Raw genomic sequence first — 13,589 nt, 5'->3', positions numbered from 1 at the left:
CATTTTGTTGGGACATCAAAGACAATTGCTGTGTCCGAATAGCCAAGTGGCAACCTTCGTCCTACTACTACGACCTACCGCTATGTCCTTCTCCGACAACCTAAACACGGTGACACCATTCAGACACCCTAGAAAATTGGTGGTGAAGCACGACCTCGGCTGGCAGAGCACAGATACCGCAAATAGGTAGACAGTGCCAACAAAAGCCCCACTGACTGGCCCAGCTGTCGTACTGCACTCCACTCTGAACGCACCTTACACTCCATCCATCCATGCATTGTCTTCCATTTATTCCCGTTCAGGGTCGGAGGGGGCCTGGAGTCTATCCTCGCGCCTACGGTCGAGAGGCGGGGTTCACCCTGGACAGGTCGCCAGTCCATGGCAGGGCCAACAATATAGAGACAAACAACCATTCACACTCTCATTCATACCTACAGTCAATTTAGAGTATCAATCAGCCTAGTCCCCAATTGTATGCCTTTGGACGGTGGGAAGAAGCTGGAGTACCTGGAGAGAACCCACGCAGGCACAGGGAGAACATGCAAACTCCAAAGAGAAAGATCTCGTGCCTGAGCCAGGACTTAAACCTGGAACCTAACCACTGCACCACCGTGCAGCCTGACGCCTGTCACTCATTCTCTATTATTAAGCACATTAACGCACCTGTAAAGTTGTGTTCACACCAAATGCGAAGCAAATTTTCGCATCGCGTCTGGTGTGAACACAACTTTAGTCATCAACAATGACTATAAATGTTCGAGTAGCATAAGAATGGTGGCACAAACATGGCTTGCGCATCCACAAGTTTTTAGGGGACAAAGAATAAGTCTGCAATGCCTTGTGGGCCATAGGTTGCTCCGTAGGATGCACCTGAACCAACCTACAATGAGGCCGTGTTTAGGCTGGAATTTATTTTGCCAAGTAGGTCGCTACTCGTGCCAGTTGTGGTTTTGGAAAGCCTACGACCTACTCTGAGACCAACGATCCAACCTACTTGGCAATTCGGATGCAGCAAATTTGTGTGCATAGAGACGGACAAGCTCAAGCCGTGATCGTATTGTGGTTAGTACTCTGTGTTGTGGCTGCATCAACCCTGGTTCAAATCTGGGTCACAGCAGCAATATTAATCCTGAGTAGTGTTTGTTGTTAAACTGGACAGTTTGTCTATTTAACCTCTCTCAGACACCCCTTTACTCATCCTACCTTCAGGCTCAGCAGCATAATACAGGATGTGTCTATCTATGGATCAGAATCTGTGTTTGTGCTGGACTGCTTGTTTATCATGTTTCTGACATCTCTGAGGTTGTTGACTGTCCACCTGTCTCATATTTATGATGTCATACAGCCTGATGGGATCTATGGTTACCCTTTGAGTGGGTTCCCTCTGGGAGATTTCTCTCTATTTAACTTGTGTGTGTCTTTCTCCCTGACAGCACATTAGTATTTTTACCACTGGTGTCTTATCAGTGATTCACCATTTATTTTATGTATTTGTCACAGATGAAGGTGTGCGTTTGTTGTCATTTATCAATCATGTGATTGCTCATGTGACTGTGGTCATGTGTATTTAAGATGGTGCTGTTCTGTTTATCTTCAGTCTGATGAAGAGCTTCTGTGCTCCAAACATCTCCCACTCCAACCACTTCTTGCTGTGGAGCTTTTGCAGACAGGTTTTGACTAGCTCAGTCGGTAGAGCATGAGACTCTTAATCTCAGGGGTTATGGGTTCAAGCCCCATGTTGGGCGTTAATCTTAAACATGGATGTTGGATGTGAGTTTCTCTGCAGTATGTTTTACATAGAACATTCCTAAAGTTCAGCCCACCAGTGTGTTGGCAGCTGTGTGTCTTGAACATTGTAGATGTCAGACAACAACCAGGATGGTGGTGAGTGTCAGAGCTCCTCTCAACAAAGACACTGAGACTGGAGAGTTTCCTCCTTCTGAAGATCCAAATATCACTGAAGGTTATTTCTTCAAATGTGATCATTCATTATCACCTCTCAAAAACAACTGAAGCAACATTTTTCACTTCTGTTCAAAGTCCAACATGGTTCTGTTTCCAAGCAGCATCACTCCACATGTGACTCCCATGATAACTGATGGACCACTGGTTGGATGCTGGACGATGATGTTTTGATGTGAAGGAAAAGTCCATCCATTCATTTTCTACCACCTGTCCTATTAACGGACAGGGTGGAGCCTATCCCAGCAGCCTTTGGGTGAGAGTTGGGGCTCCCCCTGGACGGGTCACCGAACCATCGCAGGGCCAACACATACAGACAGAAAACCATTCACATTCACGGCCACGCCTACGATCAATTTAGAGTATCTGGTGAGCTGAGGCCCCTCTTGATGTCTTTGGACTGTGGGAGGAAGCTGGTGTACCTTGAGAGAACCCACTTTGTGTGATGCCTGTCAGGGTGGATGTCAACTTCTGTCTGGTGCTACATCTGACTGGCTATGATTTGAGGTTTTTCCTCCCAAGGGTTACTGGTACCAGGTGAAATTTTAAAATTCAAGTCCCCCAACTTTGACTGTTATGAAATTCTTCTCCTGAATAACTCCTGGGCTCTTGTTAAGAGCTGGCAAATGAGCTGCATCAAGAAAAAACACCAGTGCCCAACTCTATCTACTTCATGGCTGTTAAGAGCCTCAGACACTTTATTTCCATCAATCTAGAGCCAAGAAGGCCCTCACCTGTGGTTCTCCTCCAGGTGGGTCCAGGTTCTGCCATTGTGACTCCTTGTGACACTGCCAGAGAGCCTCAGCTGCACACTGCAACATTTCAACAGGAGACTGACATTCCTTCTAATGTCCTGACATCTGATTCCAATGGTTAAGTTCTATATCTGTTCTGGAGGTTTGCACGTTTGTGTAATTGTCCCTTTAGTTCTGCAGATAGAGGGGAATATTTTCTGTGAAGGGATTATTTCATTTACAAATTCATATTATGTGTAGTTTGGGAGCCTACAGTGTGTGCAAGGTACGATTTGTTTACTGTTGCCATGGTAACGGGCAAGTTTGCACATGCATCCAGTCCGTCTGTGGTAGAATCTGGTGGGGACGGTCGAGACATGTGTAACAACTCAGCTTGGTTAGGGACAAGGAAACACAACACGGGAATATCTGGTGCTATTATAGCGGGGCAGCTTCATTGCTGGATGTCAATGGTACACGCCACATGCGTTGTCAGGGCAAAAAGAAATAAAAGGAAATTTGGCCATGCAGGGCTAAAACCTGCCAAACTAAACCCAGCATTAACCACAAGGAAATAAAACAGCTCCACTGGAGCGACCACGCCACGCAGGGCAAAAGAACAGAAATGTGACTCGGGTGAATAACGGTAAAACAAAACAGCTCCACTGGAGCAACCAGCCATGCAGGGCAACACAGAAAGGAAACAAAAGTGTAAACAAAACCAAAACAAACAGGAGGGGCTGATCAGCCTTGTCTCAACCGCCACACGACATGAACCAGGGGCCTCATGTATCAAACGCAGTTTACACAAAAAAAACTTGTGTACACCAGGATCGGCGCTCACCTTCAGATGTATCAACATGAAAAGTTTGTTGATTTTTGCGCTGTTTCACGCCAACTCCAGAGGGGCACTTTGGTCTGTTGGCGACACCCTGTGGCGGTGTTTGGTAACTGACATTATTTGAAAACCGCCTGTCAGGGTGTGGTGCTGGGGGTGGGAGTCAGTGCTCGACAGAGAGAACATCTTGGCCGTCATTCTCGTCTCTCCCACCACATCCACTGGGTCTAGGGGGCATCCCAGGACGTGGATATTACAGAATATCTCTTTGACACACTGGGAGTTTCTGTTTTTCTAAGCATTTGGTTTCACATGAACTTCTCTTTCTCAACTTCTCGTTGTTAGAACCAGGCCACAGCTGTGAAAGCAGCACATCCTGGCCACTGGACCATTAGGAACCCCTTTGCCCCATCAAACAACAGAGACCAAATTTCAATCCAGTTTACGAGGTGAATTTCCTCTTTAATATGATTATGCAGTGTAAGCAAAACGCTTAGAATAAGAAGACAGAAGAGGAACTAAACTCCTTCAAGCTCAACATCTCCTCTCACTTTGTCTGGTGATATAAACAGATGTTGCACCCTTCACCTAATAAGTTTCCTCCCATATATTTTTGGACCCCATTTGCAATGTGGGTCCCTGGGGTTTTTTGATTCAGAACTGGTGAGCGTTACATAACCAAGAGTGAGGTGGAGCCTGCATTACCAGCTGGGAGCTTTTTGTCAAAGTTTCCAACTTTGATTTGAATACTTTTTTGAGACAACGTGCAGAGAGGGAATTTGGTGATGAAGAACGAGTTCCTCTCAGGCTTTTAAATGGAGTTTTCCAGGAGTCAAACAAACTCTCCTCTGATCCGTTGTCAGATGTGTTATCGTTGCACCACAGCCCTACAGGTTAGTACTCTGATCCATAGTTATGCACATCCTCTATTATGCTGCTGAGCCTGAAGGTAGGAGGAGCACAGGGGTGTCTGAGAGAGGTGAAATAGGGAAACTGTCCAGTTTAACAACAAACACTAGTCAGTATTAATATTGCTGCTGTGACCCGGGGTTGCTGCAGCCACCACACAGAGTACTAACCACGATACCATCACAGCCTCCTCAACAGAAGTTTGAGATAATATGTCTTTGTTTCATTCATAGATCAAAGACAATTTATGTGAACAAAGAAATGTATTGATAAATCCAGGTGAGATTAAAGAAACAATTCTTTCTTCAAGGACAAAACTCTGAGATCAAAAGGTGAAGTTTCCCAAGGTTAAATTTTAGGTCAGAGCCTCTTTCATATCCATGTTCTGCCACTTGTCATCAGGAGACCCAGTAGAAACCTCCACAGTTCTGCTGATGACACACAGCTGGACATCGCTGTGTCTCCTGTTGATGTCCTTTTTCCTGCATTCAGAGATCCATTCATGGATGCACAGTCCCTTTCCAGCACAACCAGAACAAAACTGAGTGTTGTGTTCCGGGTTTTGTTTTGTTAGTATTATGTTCTGATCCAGTATTTCTGTTCAGTGTTTTCTTTCTTGCAGTTCGGAGGCTGGTAGGAGGCGGGGCCAGGTGACAAGGGTGTCACACCTGAGCGCAATTGGCTCGTTTTCGCCAGCCTATATCTGTCGGCACTGCCAGTGTGACAGTGCCGGATGATTCCTTCTCCTGACCATGCGAACCTACCTGTGTTTTTGGCTCCTGTCCTCCTACCAGTGTCTACCACTCGCTGTGTGCTTGCCAGTAGTTTTTTATTTGACTCTTTGTTTAGTTTCATTATCCTTCTGTGGTATTTTTTGTTTTTGTCAGTTCCCTCACCTTTTTGTGAGGCGCTTTTCGTTAAACCTTTTTCCAGGCTAAGTCCTCCGCCCTTATTTTGTTACTTGTCCCTCGTGACGATTTTGTTTTGAACTTTTTTCAATAAACTTTGTTACTCCTGTCTCTACCTACTGGGTCCTGGCCTTTTTCTCCCGAGCAGAACGTAACACTGAGGTCTTAATTATTGGTTCTGAAGCTCCCAGAGAGAAACTGAGAGCAAAACTCCAAGCATGTGCACTTCAGCCCTCTCAACAAGTGAAAAACCTTGGTGTCACCTTGGTTTCAGACCTCAGGTTTCAACCACACACAAGAAACAGAACCAAAACAGCATTTTACCTTCTCAAGAATATTGTGGGAGTCCAGTTGTCATGATCACAAAGGTGGATTTGGATTATAAACCCAGCCGCTAAAGGCAGCTGCACAATTCTGACAAGTGGCTGATGAGCCTGTTCAGGCTACCGTGGGCCATCCTTCTGCAAATTTGTGAGGAGCTGCAACCGGAGTTCCAGCACAGAACCGCCAATAGCTGAGCTGTGCCCGTGCCGACACTGGTGCTGAGCATGCTCAGCTTCTTGTCCACTGGGTCTTTCCAGCAGGAGATCGCGGACCATCGAGCCAGTAAATTCCCTTATGGTGCGGTTGAACAGGCCAATATTGAAGCGCAATCTGCAGCAATAGCCGTTATCTAATGTCTAATTCTCTAATGACTGCACCCATGTTACCATAAAAGCCCGATCCCGGCTGGGCAGCCGTCCTCGTATGCTGGAATTTCATTTCCACAATGTGAATGAGTAAGAAGCGATTACACAATTCATGAAGCTTGATTAATTTATTTTGTCCACTAAACGTTCCAGAACATTTATCAGGCGGTCACACCGCTCATTGATCCCCGTTATTTCCCTAATAATGTCCTCCTGTGCCACTGGGTCCGGGTGGGCTGGAGGACCGTCCCCCACTTGTTGGCCTGGTGCTGGGGCCGGGGAACGGGCTGGCCTGAATGCTGCTGGTCCTAGCGGATGACTCTGAGCTGGGGGATGCTCTGGCGCGGGAGCCGGCAGGGGTGCTGCTTGTCGGCAGCATGGCTGACGGATTAATTTTTATTAAACATATTGGTTTATTTAAATGTCTGATTCTGTGTATTTGTTAACTTTTCATCTGTGGCAAAGCATGTGGAAATGTAGCACAAGAAATGGAGTTGCCACTTACCCTCCAGGCTCTCGGAGTCAGAGTGGGTGGTGGCGACAATCCCCCCCCCCCCCACACACACACACACACACACACACACAGAGGTGCTGCCCATGACTGCCACCACCCGCTGCTCAAAATCCGTCGGGTGCCCCTCTCCCTGACCCCCACCTGTCTGGCCCGCACTCCTCCGGAGGGCAGCTGTACGGCACTTGACCTCCACCTCGAGGTCCTGTTACTGCCATTTTCCATGTTGTTCTTTAAGTTTAGATTGAAGCCAATTGATTATTGTAGTTATTGCATTTAATGATTGCACAGTGTTGAATTTAGTCATACGTTAGCTTGCATTGTTTAGGAAGTTAGAATTGCAGACATGCAGTAGAAATAGAGAGGAAATCTTTCAGAGCGCTAGCAGAGGTGCATGATTATGATGTAGTGATGCTCGTGCAGGTTTAGTGGGGAAAACTGTGCTTTGTATCACTTTGATAGTTCAGTAAAGGAGGAGCCAACACTTTTCTACCGTCGTCATAAAACCTCACCTCACCCTGAGAACATCATCGTCAAATTTGCGGACGACACGACACGACAGTGGTGGGCATGATCACAGGGGGGAGCGAGGCAGCCTACAGAGATGAGGTCCTCAGACTCAGCCAGTGGTGTTCAGGCAACAACCTGGCGCTGAACATCTCAAAGACTAAGGAACTCATCCTGGACTTCTGTCGGAACAGAACCCCCCCTGCACCCCTTTGCATCAATGGGGAAAGCGTGGAGCGAGTAGAGACCTTCAAATACCTTGGGGTCCACATCTCTGCTGACCTCTCCTGGACAGCCAACACGTCAGCACTGGTTAAGAAGGACCAGCAGCGACTCCACTTCCTAAGGATGCTCAGGAAAGAACAGCTTGACACCAATCTGCAGGTGACCTTCTACTGCTCAACCATTGAGAGCCTGCTGACGCACGCTGTGTCAGTGTGGCACTCCAGCTGCACTGAAGCTGACAGGAAGAGTCTGCAGAGAGTGACCAACACAGCACAAAAGATCATCGGATGCCCCCTGCCTGACTGAACCACCATCTACACCTCACGCAGCCTTAACAAAGCCAAGAACATCATCAAGGACAGCACTCTTCCCGCATTCCACCTACTCAACCTGTTGCCCTCTGGCAGGCACTACAGGTCCATCCCAGCAAAGACAAACAGACTCAGGGACAGCTTCTCTCCCAAAGCTGTCACCATGCTCAACGCAAGTCTGCACTAAGGAACTGAAGTGCCTCCGCACAATTACCGGCACTATCTTTTCCACCACCAAATCTGCCAGCCTCCTACACAAAACCAGCTCAGGATGAAGACTGAACTGTATAAGTACCTCAATATGTTTTGCATGATCACCAGGACTGTTCTGCCATGTTTGCACGACAAATGCTATGTCACCTCAATCTGTTGAATGACACAGCCACCTTGAATCTGGTACTAGAATGTGCCTGTGCACCTAGATGCACCACAGCACCACCTAAAGCTGCTATCCACTCCCACATGTATCCACAGTGGGAGCCTGTTTACAGTTGTACAGTCTATGTATATGTCTTATATGTATAAGTATATGTCCTTATGTCTTTGCAGAGTCTATGTACAGTTATGTCAGTATTAGTCCTATAGTAGGTATAGTAGAGTAAAAATGTGTCTATGGATATTTTTCTATTTATATGTGCACATCCTAAGGAGCAGCGTTGCATCTCATTGTACCTGGTATAATGACAATAAGGCATTCTATTCTATTCCATTCTATTCTATTCTATTCTATTCTATTTACCTGATAGTTCTGATGGGACAGGAATGATGCTGAAGAAGAATGAACATAGTAGCAGACTGTACAACTAAAGGTTCTACTGCTTGTTCTGCTTTAAGCCTTTCAGCAAAATGGCACATCATTTGGAATCGAAACACAAAGATAAACCAGAAGAGGCAAGAGAGCAGTCACATTTCCAGAGGGGTCAAAAGAACAGAGAATACAGTTCAGTTTCCTGAGGAATAGAGGGAACCGTGTTCACGATAATTAGGTGCTTAAAAAAGGAAAAGGAATGATGAAACCCTGTCAACAATCCAGTGTCAATGTAACAACCAGTGATTACATGCACTGTGTGACCTGTGAGGCTTCCCTCAAGAGGAAATTCCTTTGGAGGCACATGAAGAGATGCCCTCAACACAAGAAAGTCCAAAGTTTGAAGCCAGGATAAAAAGAGCTCAGGCCCTTTGTGCATATGCTCAGCCAGTTCCAGACAGTGTGAATGCACGACTTTGGAAACTGGCGCTTGACATGCAGCAAGATGATGCTACAAATGTTGTTCACAAAGAGCAAAGCATACTGACATTGGGAGAACATCTCTTCAACAAGCATGGGCATGATGACACAAAACACAATGATATCAGACAAAAGATGCGGGAGACAGGGGGACTGGTTCTACAAGGAAAGAAGAATGGCAAGTTGGAGAAGGTGCCAGAGTTCTTTGTGCCAGCTAATTTCCCTTTTGTGATAGAAGCAGTGAAGAATGTGGCTGGTTTCACTGAGGAAACAAACAAATACAAAACACCATCGTTGGCATTGAAGTTAGGCCACACCCTCAATAAAATGGAAAATATTGTTGAATGTGAAGGAAAAGGAGAAGGAGAATGTGCTAATGCTGTGCTCCAGCACATCGTTGTTAAAAGTTATTTAGAAGCCATAATTCAGGAGAGTGTTGTTCATTTTATATGTGGCCCAAGGAAAAGTGGTTATGATGTGCAGTGATGATTCCACTGGAGGAGGAAGTGGGCTCATCAAGTAGTTGATATTTAAGTGTTATTTTTACAGGCAACCCTGTTACAAGCCAAGAGCATAACAGTGTTGAGAAATGAAGCTCTTAATACATTTGTCTTGAGTCCAACATGCACAGATCTCTCATACAAACACAAGTCAATGGTGAAGATGAAAATGCAAAATAAAACTTAAGAATACAAATATGATGCAGACACCTGACTGAAGTGAAGTTCTTTAATGATTGTAAAAACAAACTCTCCATCGCTGTACTGGCTTGAAAATGGAAAGAAATCTTTTACAGACAATGTGTAACAGTGACACCTGGTTGTGGTTTGTGGTAAGACACAACTGCTGCATCCCCACTGGGATAGAATAATCAGACAAAATGTGAGATTTATGTTTTGAGAAAATCTGATATTTGACTCTCATTTTTAAGTTTTGAAAAATCAGCAAAAAATGTGTGGTAAAACCAAGCCTGGATCTCTTTTAGAAAGTTGTGTCCCTGCCTGTAGCCACCAAGCAAGCCAGATTTTAAGTCCCCTCGATGGAGCAAAAACATGTGTGTGTGTGTGTGTGTGTGTGTGTGTGTGTGTGTGTGCGCGCGCACGTGTGTTACTCCATAGCAGCCTAGTACTGCTCATTTATGTCTCAAAGGGAGGAAGGAATGAGCCATCAATGAGTCAGCAAGTTCTCCAGTCTCCAGTGTGACTCCAGCAGTTTGTTACGCCTCACCTGTTTCTCCTCGTGAATGTTAGGAGAAACAAAGGAGAAACAGATCAGGTAAAACAGAAGCTCAAATGAGGCTGAAATGAGAATGAGTTTGTCCCATGAGCTGTGGAAGAGCAAACTTTGAGCAGTTAAATGTTCCTCTGGGTGGCGCTATTTGCTTCAGCTGTTTGCGTGATAACTGTAAACCTTTTTCCTCTGAAACACCAACAGTGTTTAGTGAACTCGTAGAAAACAAAAATGCTCACCCTTCCATGAGTGGGAGAAGATAACGCCTGAGTTTTCATTTTTGAGGGAACTGTTCCTTTAACACGGGAACCAGAGGAAAAGAGAGCTCATCCATGTCACCTCAGACTCCATTCTGAGAGCAGGCCAGAGGTCCATGAGCTCGTTCACTGGTGGGCAGGGCATCACGACGGTCCATCAAACAGGGTAAATGTGGTCTGCATCGTCTTTCTAGTGAAGGGAAGTTCTTCACAGTCTTCTTGAACTCTTTAACGATTATCTGCCTCAACTGCTGAAGACTTGAGGGATCCTCTCTCCTGATGGAAGGGTTTCTTTCACCAGCATTTGCAGCGACCTCCTGACATCCAGCCGTCTCATCTTGTTCCTGTCATTGTCCGTCTCTCACTTGATGCTGTTCTTCCAGCATTCCAGCCAGTCTCAGATCCTGCTTCCTTCAAGCTGGGATGTTTGGCCACAAGAGCCTCAGGAATTTCTTTTATAAATCAATAAAAGTTGTTTAAGATGCAGATTTTTGTCATTATTATTATTGTTGTTGTTGTTGTTGTTATTATCAGCTGACATCGACCATTGTAAGCAGCTGATGGAGGCGAGTCACAGGGGCGACGCTTCCAGCTGTGTTCTCTGAGTTGTACTCCCATTATCCCAACCATGCTGGGACCTCCATGTTCCTCAGTGTAGCCAACACAGACCAGTTTGTCTCAACAAACACACACACACACACACACACACACACACACACACACACACACACACACACACACACAACCACTTTTTCTTTGAGTCAAAATATTTGATACAGGTGGTAGGCCGGACAGTGTTGGTCATGCAGGATGTTAGGAAGACAGTCTCTCTTGAGACAGTGGGTGATGTAGAGGGTACCGATCTGTGGTCCCCGTGATTTTCCCTGCTGTTTTACCAGCCGCTGGAGTGCCTGCTGTTCAGCCTGCAGCTGGAGAACCACACAAGGAAGCCATCTGTGAAAATGTTGTGGCAGAAAAAGGTGGATGAGAGGAGTCAGAGGATGGTGACACAGGAGTCAGATGGGGAATCTCTTCATTCCCAGCAACAACAGAGACGACTTCCAACGTTCCGGAACGTGACATACCTTTATTGTACTGAGATAGCCAGCGTGGGTTTGTGTGTGTGTGTGTGTGTGTGTGTGTGTGTGTGTCTGTGTGTGTGTGTGTGTGTGTGTGTGTGTGTGTGTGTGTGTGTGTGTGTGTGTGTGTTAGTGGGGCGTGATGGTTTCATCCTCTTTACCAGACTTTTAGGCTGTCTCACATACCAGAGGAGAATGGGATATTTCTCACTTATCATTGGACTACGACCAACATGAGTGGCGTCTCCACACTTAGGTAGGTGTGTGTTTGAGTTTACGTGCAGACTTTCCCTTGTGACAACTGATTTGATTTGGAAACCATCTTTTCTAAATCTACCCTCCAAAAACCTCTTCTGCAACTTCGTATCCAGTATGTTCAGTTCAAACAAGTCGTTAGTGATTTATCTTAATGTTAAATAATGATGTTTTGATTGATTCTTCAGCCTTCATCTGACAGGATGAGTTTCTTTTCCCAGTGATTCCATTGATGAAGTGAAAAGCTGAGTTCATCAGACTGGTCTGATAGGATCAACTACTGTTGGCTCTGGAGTGGAAATAGCAACCTGTCAGAAAACATGATTCAGATCAAAGTCAAGATTAAAGCAAGAGCCTCCAGATCAAAGTCAGAATTCATGATGATGTCATCAGGGCTTTGATGGTGTATTTATTTGTACCGAGAATTCTGTCTTTGATCTCAAAAGGAACATGAAAGAAACAATAAAAAGTATATAAGAGCACATTCAGCTTCAAAAGAAAACACTTGAACTGTTTAACAGAAGAATTTGTTTTAAACAGTTTACAACACTTAGTGACAGGATTTAAGTGTGGAAGATAATTTTTTTGTATTTTCAATTGAATCCTAACTAAACTGGGGATGAGCAGTTTTAGGTAGTTCATATTCTAATATACAGAGGAAGTCGTGTCATTCCCTTTTGGAAAAAAAGAGAAAAACTATGTGAAGCTCCTGGCCCCAGCTCCAGATGGTAGAGACAGATAAGAGAGAGACGAGGAAGTGTTCTGATCCTCTTCAGTGCTCTGGTGTTGTTGAGTTCTTTTGATGACACTGGGAAGTTTGGTTTTAATGCTGTCACTGTCAAGTGCCAGTTCATGATTTTGCAGAAAATCCAACACGGTGGAGCAGTGGTCAGCACTGTTCTCTCACAGCAAGAAGGTTCTGGGTTTCAGCCCCGGCTCCAGCCCAGGGTCTTTCTGTGTGAGTCTGCATGTTCTCCCTGTGCCTGTGTGGGTTCTCTCCGATACTCCGGCTTCCTCCCACAGTCCTAAAACATCAAGAGGGGACCAGGTTAATCCAGACTCTAAATTGGCCGTAGGCGCGGCTGGGAGAGCCAATGGTTGTCTGTCTATATGTGTTGACCCTGCAATGTACTGGCGATCTATCCAGGACAATACCCACCCCTCGCCCAAAAACTGCTGGGATAGGCTCCACCCCCCAAGAACCATTGCAGATCATCAGTATAGAAATGGAAATTTATCTGTTAGGTTAAATTGAACACCTCTATCAGTAAACTTCTGCTTCAGTCAAAGTAGACTGTTATTAACACTCAGAATGGTTTGTGATTCTGCAGGAAGACCAGTTTCTTTTCTACCCTGTTTTAACAAATAAACATCTCTAAACAAACAGGTTTATTTTGTTCTTTTCATTTAGCAGAGGATGGTTTCGATCCATCGACCTCTGGGTTATGGGCCCAGCACGCTTCCGCTGCGCCACTCTGCTCTAACATTTCTAGAACAGGCTTTGATTTAGGAGTGCACGATTTTTTTTAGAACAGGAATTTGAGTTTTGAATGTTTCACCATGGGCTCCATGGTGGTGCAGTGGTTAGCACTGTGGCCTCACAGCAAGAAGGTTCCGGGTTGGAGTCCCGGCTCGGGCACGGGATCTTTCTGTGTGGAGTTTGCATGTTCTTCCCGTGTCTGCGTGGGTTCTCTCCGGGTACTCCGGCTTCCTCCCACAGTCCAAAGTCATGCAATTGGGGACGAGGCTGATTGATACTCTAAATTGACCGTGAGTGTGAATGGTTGTTCCTCTCTCTATGTCGGCCCTGCGATGGACTGACGACCTGTCCAGGGTGTACCCCACCTCTCGCCCGTTGATGCTGGGATAGGCTCCAGCCCCCCCCCCCCCCCCGCGACCCTTAATGTGTAGGAATAAGCGGAAGATGATGATGGATGGATGGATGT

The 13,589-nt window shown here is 45.7% G+C and overlaps 1 non-coding gene across 1 annotated transcript; it reads right to left on the bottom strand.

Moving 5' to 3' along the window:
* Positions 1-13,051: 13,051 nt before the first annotated feature.
* Positions 13,052-13,123, bottom strand: trnam-cau (transfer RNA methionine (anticodon CAU)). The gene has a single exon. It is a non-coding gene; the product is annotated as a tRNA-Met (tRNA).
* Positions 13,124-13,589: the final 466 nt, after the last annotated feature.

Source organism: Aulostomus chinensis, chromosome 15, assembly GCF_037954235.1.
Source record: "Aulostomus chinensis isolate RoL2024-O1b breed Wild chromosome 15, RoL_Achi_v1.0, whole genome shotgun sequence".
Lineage (NCBI taxonomy): Eukaryota > Metazoa > Chordata > Actinopteri > Syngnathiformes > Aulostomidae > Aulostomus > Aulostomus chinensis.
Note: the sequence above shows the minus strand (reverse complement) of the source record. Positions and strands in the feature narration are given on the sequence as shown.